Raw genomic sequence first — 7,023 nt, 5'->3', positions numbered from 1 at the left:
TCTATGCACTTGCACCTGATGCTGATTTCTTTCTTTATATATAATAAAGTAAACCGTGATTAGGTTCCAGGTATTGTATTTGCAAGAGGACCTGCTGTGACTGTGTTGATACTTCTGGAATCAGAAGGTGAAACTTATGCTGTCCTTACTGAACAGGTTCTTAGATGTTAGATCCTTGTAGAGAGAACTATGTTTTTTTTCAAACATTTTAACTAGAGTTCCATATTATGCTTATTATTTTTTATTTATCAGGCAAGGGTTCCTACTGGAAGAATTATTTTGGAATTGCCTGCTGGAATGTTGGATGATGACAAGGGTGATTTCGTTGGCACTGCAGTTCGTGAGGCTTCTCTCTCTCTCTCTCTCTCTCTCTCTCTCTCTCTCTCTCTCTCTCTCTCTCTCTCTACAATTCTCTTTATGGCTTAATTGTGCCTCTAACAGGTTGAAGAGGAGACTGGCATAAAGTTCAAACTTGAAGACATGTTTGATCTCACTGCTTTCTTGGATTCTTCAATAGGATGCAGATTTTTTCCCTCACCGGTATACCTTAAGCATTTTGCATCAACCTTATTGCTTTATTGGTTTTGCAAATAAATAATTTTATCGCTTGAAAAAAGAGCAAATAATGCATCTGCTTTATAGTTGTTCAATAATTTAGTTTGGTATTTTGAGCATAGTTTAGTTTCGTGGTATTGTACTTTTACATTTGCATTTACCAATCAGTGAGCATTCAATTCAATTTCTGGCTATTTGTGGTTCAATCTAACAGTATTTGATAATCCTCGCTTATGGGTCTTTTTTTTTCTAAATAAAATAAAATAAAATAGTGAGAATTTATTATCTCTCTCTCTCTCTCTCTCTCTCTCTCTCTCTCTCTCTCTCTCTCTCTCTCTAAGGATCTAATTTTTTCGCTAAATGATTAATAGACAGTAGACTATAAGAGACCAACCTATGAAGAAGTTGAGAACCTCCAAGCCTTACTTCCAAGGGAGTGCAATATCTGCCAAATGCAAATCGGCAAAATGGTGAACTTTATGGATTCAAAATGTAGTTCAATCCATTTTCTTCACTAATTTTCACTTACTATGAGTTTGGAATACCACTGCCACTATTTGTAAATGGATACTAGGTAGAAGCTGCTCATTAGGTGCCTACTACTTTTTGTAATAATAAAGATAACTAGATGTGCAAGGTGTTTGGAATTTTTATTCCTATTAGCATAACAATGCTGATGAATTTTTATAGTAGAATGTGAACCTGGTTTAATTTGGAATTGTTAATACATGCATAAATTAGATTATTTCTTATAATATTTTTATATATATCGTTTTTGTTGGTTCAATTTGTTCTTGATATTTTGCTGCAGGCTAGTATTGGAATGGATAACTTGAACGCTTAATGCACAAAGTGGAGCAGTTTTAGGTTGATTTTGATCTTTTACTAAGTATTTAGATTGATGATCATCTCTATTAGTGTAATTTGATATATTATGAGCAGTTCTAACTTGTATTGTTTCTGTATTTTTCTTCGGTTTTTAGTTTTGGAATTTGAACTCGAGATTTATTTTGTATTTGAGTAATAGTTTTTTAATGTATAAAACAATTATAGTAAATTATATATCTCACTAATTATTGTTTGATTTGTCTTGTAATAAAAATTGCATACTATATTTGTAGGTTTGGTAATAAAAAAGGATTGAAAATTTATATTGTGTAGCAATGAAGATCAAGTAAGGAAAGAAATTTTTTTTTTAATTTAACAAGGCTTTCGCCACGCTTTTAAAGCATGGCTGTATATTTTGCTATGGCTGGCCACGCTTTAAAAGCGTGGCCGTATCTCTTCCTATCGCCACGTTTTAAAAGCGTGGTCGTATCTCCACCTATCGCCACGCTTTAAAAGCGTGGCCAGATCTGCCCTATCGCCACGCTTTAATAGCGTGGCATATCTCTATCTATCGCCACGCTTTTACAAGTGGCAGTTTGTAAAAAAGCGTGGCAAACAAAAAGCGTGGCAATAGGCTGAAAAAAGCGTGGCAGTAGGTCAAAAAGCGTGGCAAAAAGCTATCGCCACGCTTTTTTCAGCTTTTTGCCACGCTTTAAAAGCGTGGCAATAGACGTGTTTTCTTGTAGTGTCACAACCTATTTCACTAAATTGAAATCAATTTGGGAGGACATAGAGAATTTCAGGATGATTCTTTCATGTGAATATGGAAAGGACTGTATGTGTGATTTAGGTGTTGTGAGAAGACAAGACTGAGGATCAAGTTACACGTTTCTTGAGGGGTTTGAACAATCAATATTCGACTGTAAGGTGCCAAATCATGCTCATGGACCCCCTCCCTGATATCCACACAGCTTTTTCAATGCTCTCATAGCAAGAAAGACAGCAACATAGCTTAGAACCTATCTCAATTGATAGACTCGTGGCATACTCTATAACTTTCTCAAACACTCTGGACTTTAGTCAGAATAGAAGGAGAGGAAAGGGTAGAGGAGGTAGGCAACAAGCTAGAGGGAAAGATGGTCGAGGAAGACAACAAGGAAGAATGCAATGTTCACACTGTAGAAAATTGGGACATGCCATAGAGATATGCTATAAAAAGCATGGCCTTCCACCATGCTTGAGGCAAAGGAATGATGGAGAAGTTGCTGTAAACATAATGGCCACAACGGATATTGAGGATGCAAATGGAGAACTCAGTATGCAGTTAGGAGAGTCTGAGACTTCCAATTCTGGATTTACTGTAGAATAAAAGGAAGCTTTATTGGTATTGCTTCAAATGCATGAACTAAGGCTACATTTGTTTTTGGGGACATGACAGAATATGACACTGAGACAAAGACAATAGAACAGAGACACTAAAAATTATCTTTTGTGTATTGTGTTTGGATACAATGCACAAGACACTAATGTAGTGTCCTATATTATATTTGGATAGACATAGATAACACTAAAATATTATGTGAAATGACTAAAATATCCATGTGATTCCAAATTTTTTGCATCAAGTATAAACTAATTTAATAGAGAATGAGAGTATATGGGAGTATAGAGGATTACAAGAAGAATTGGTCTATGAACCAACAAGGTAAAAATGGTATTGAAGTAACAAAAGTAAGAATGAACAAAGTAACGTAAGTAGAAGAGTGAATTAAGCTTTCATTGAGTAAACCTGCAGCACATCGTAGAGAAGAGAATAAACAATAAGAAGGAAGGAATTAGCAAGCCAAGTAAGAAATTCTGCAAGAAGAATAGAGTATCTAGGAAAAAAGAGAGAAAGAAGAACGCAGAGATAAAGAATCAAAAGGCAGGGAGAAGATAGTACCTTTATGAGAACGATGATGCATGGAAGAAGCTCAAATTAGGAAAAATAAGAAGGGGTAACAGTGGATAACAAAAAATATATACGAACAAAAAGCAAAAAAAAAATTAATAAAAAAATTCGTGTCACCTTCTCAAATCCCGTGTCTATCATTGTCCTTCGTTTAAAAGTGGACCCAAAAATGAAAAAAAAACTGTCATGGAGACACCGTATCCAATAGTGGTGTAATCGGTTCGGTTCTACAGTGATGCCAACTGTTCAGTTTGCTGCTTTCTGGACAACCGAACCAAACCGAACCGAACCAATAGTGGTTTGGTTCGGTTGATTTTTTTGGTTTTTTAAACCTAATAATCAGAATTTAAATCACCATAAAATAAAGTTTAAAACTGTCAATAAACTAAAATAACAAGAGTATATCACATCCAAATTCAATACAAGTTCAACTTGTCCCAACAATTAAAAATAAAAACAAAGACAATTAAAAATGTCTAGCAAACAACGAAACAAACACACTTTAAAACATACTAAAAACCGAGACAACCACTTTAAACCAAATAAAAACCAAAACAGTCACCATGCTTAATCTAAATCCACACCAAATTCATCATCATCTTCTCCAGTTGGTGCGATTTCTACAAAAACAAAACAAAATCATCAATATAGATTATAAACATAAACATAATATAGGTTATAAATTATAAACATAAACTATGAAAGGAACTTCAAAATATTGGATTGTTCATGGTTTGTTGGGTGCATATATATAAACATAACAATGAACAACAAAATACAGCAATTTTATTGAAAAATCAGCATTCAAAGTCATCAATAGCACCAAAAATATTATTTCCAGCAACAAAGTCAGCATTCAAACTTGTTCAAAAATATTGTTTCCAACATTTATGCAACAACAACAAATTGTGAAACATACTAAATAACAAATTATGAAACAAAATAACAAATTGTGAATATACTTTGTTTCCAACATTCCAGCAGCAGCAACAAAATTATATTGTTTCCAGCAACAGCATCAAGAACAACAACAATAAATTATTCTTTGGACCATGTCTCCCCTATAAATTAAAGCATATATGTGTAGCTTTGAGAGTAAAAGGAACAACAATAGGAACAATAATTTTAGTCAAACTCATCTTCCTAATTAACAATAGACTAGCAACAACAATTGGGAATAATAATTTTAGTCAAACTCATCTTCCTAATTAACAACAAACCAGCAACAACAATTAGGAACAATAATTTTAATCAAACTCATCTTCCTAATTAACAACAGACCAGCAACAACAATAGGTATAGTCATTTTATTCAAAAAAAAATATTCAATGTAATTAATTGTTTAGGATGTAAGTTCTGCAGGATAATATACTTGTTTATAAACTATGACAATTGATAAGTTGATAACAAATTAAATTGGTTAATTTATTTAAAGTTGATTTATTTTGAAAATGTAAGAGACACTTTCAATGTACAGATTCTAGAGACAGAGATATATTAATTTGTGAATTTAACTAATATATTTGCCTTTAATCAACAATAAAAATTTGAAAATCAAATTCTAACCTCGGAAGAAGACATTGTTGACTTGCAGCTTGTAGGTGGGGGCTCGAATTGGACTGCTCGGCGTTTGGAGTGTTGCTCGGCGACGGACTGCTGCTCAACGATGGACTGGACTGGAGTGCTGCTCGGCTTAGGGTTTGTTGTGATGGCGACCCTGCGATGGAGATGAATGGACGACTTGTGATGACTTCGAGTGACGATGGGCGACTTCCTTGATGGCAGACGACACTCTCTGGCTCCCTCAGGCTCTCCTTCTCTCAGGCATGGAGGTCGGAGGAGGAAGAATGGAAGATGGAAGTGAGTTGTGGGTGAGTCATGAGTGACTGAATGGGTGCTTGCGCATAAAAGGGGAAGAAAGTTAGGGATTTGGACTGATGGATTCTTTTATTACTAGGTTAAAGGGCAAACTAGTAAAAACAAGCACTGCTGAACACTCACTCCTCGATTTGGTTCGGTTCGGTTTCAGCAAAATCAATCAAAAACCAAACCAAACCGTTCTGTTTAGTTTGGAAAAAAAAACTGATTTTTTCGGTTTTTCTTTCGGCTGTTATAAATTTCGGTTCGATTCTGTGGTAATTTTCGGTCCGATTTGGTAACTTAGACCCCTAGTATTCAATGCCCATGTCTCTCTTTTCAAACACGTTTTAGATATTTATTGTCCTTGTCTCTGTATCCTGTCCACGAAAACAAATGCTGCCTAAGGAACATTCATAGTACCAGCCAAATTGTGACTTCACAGTAGTCACCACCTCATCAAGGTAATTTGGTGAATGTTTTGCATTTCAAAACAAGTGTTAAAGCCTTAAACATTTCAAAACAAAAGTGCAAATCCTGGATAATTGATACGGGTGCTACAGATCACGTATCATATACCTTGGATGATTTTCAAGATTATCAACAAATAGATCCAATTATTGTGAAACCACTAAACGGTTCTTACGCTACAAGTAGCATAATTGGAACTATTGTATTTTCCGAAAAATTGTATTTAAAAAATGCATTATACATTCCTTCATTTAATTTCAAGCTAATTTCAGTCTCTAAGCTTATAGCCACACTACATTGTATCATGAATTTTTTTGAAAAATTGTGCGAGATACAGGACTGCAGCTCCTCGAGGATGATTGGCAAAGCTGAGGTTGTTGGAGGCGTCTATACACTCAATAAGGAACATTCATTGCATACAAATTCTGTACCATACATCATGAGCAATCAAGGCACTTAGGATAGAAGCCTTTGGCATTGTAGGTTAGGGCATCCATCATTAAATAGCTTAAAATCAATGCAAAATATTTATAATTTCACTACTTGTAATAACACTGAGATGTTATCTTGCAACACTTGCCATTTTGCAAAGCAAAAAAGCTGCCATTCACAGCAAGTAATAAGATTGCATCATATTGCCTAGAACTCATTCATGTATATATATGGGAATCTTTGTCTATTTTGTCCACAGGAGGTCATAAGTATTCTTTAACAATTGTGGATAACAAGTCCAGGTACACTTGGTTGTATTTTATGAAAGCTAAATCAGAAGCCATAAACTTATTAAAATCTTTTGTCAACTTAGCTAAAACATAATTCAATCAAACTGTAAAAAGGGTGAAAACTGACAATAGATCTGAATTTTTAATGCCACATTACTATGCATTCAGTGGCATAATTCATCAAAGAACATGTGTTGAGACCCCTCAATAAAATGGTATTGTTGAAAGAAAATACTAACATGTTCTTGTTATAACCAGGGCCCTCTTATTTCTCTCAAACGTTCCTAAGTGCTTCTGGAATTATGCCACTGCACATGCAATTCACTTGATAAATAGGCTGCCATCTATTTTCTTAAAAAATCAGTCACCCTACCAAGTCTTGCACTATTCCTTGTCCTCTATATCACATTTGAGAGTCTTTGGGTGTTTAGCATATGCTAATACCATTATGGCAGGGAGAAAAAAAACTTGACCCAAGGGAAAGGAAATGCACCTTTTTGGGATTTAGGAAAGTTATTAAGGTTTTGTTCTATTAGATCTTCACTCAAATGAAATTTTTATATCTAGAGATGTAAAGTTCTATGAAAAAAATTTTTCTTTCCCCAAAACGGTTGACACACATTCACATTCTACATCATC

The sequence above is a fragment of the Arachis ipaensis genome, chromosome B5, assembly GCF_059453495.1.
Source record: "Arachis ipaensis isolate K30076 ecotype BB chromosome B5, ASM5945349v1, whole genome shotgun sequence".
NCBI lineage: Eukaryota > Viridiplantae > Streptophyta > Magnoliopsida > Fabales > Fabaceae > Arachis > Arachis ipaensis.
The sequence above is the reverse complement of the archived record's forward strand: the minus strand, read 5'-3'. Positions refer to the sequence as shown.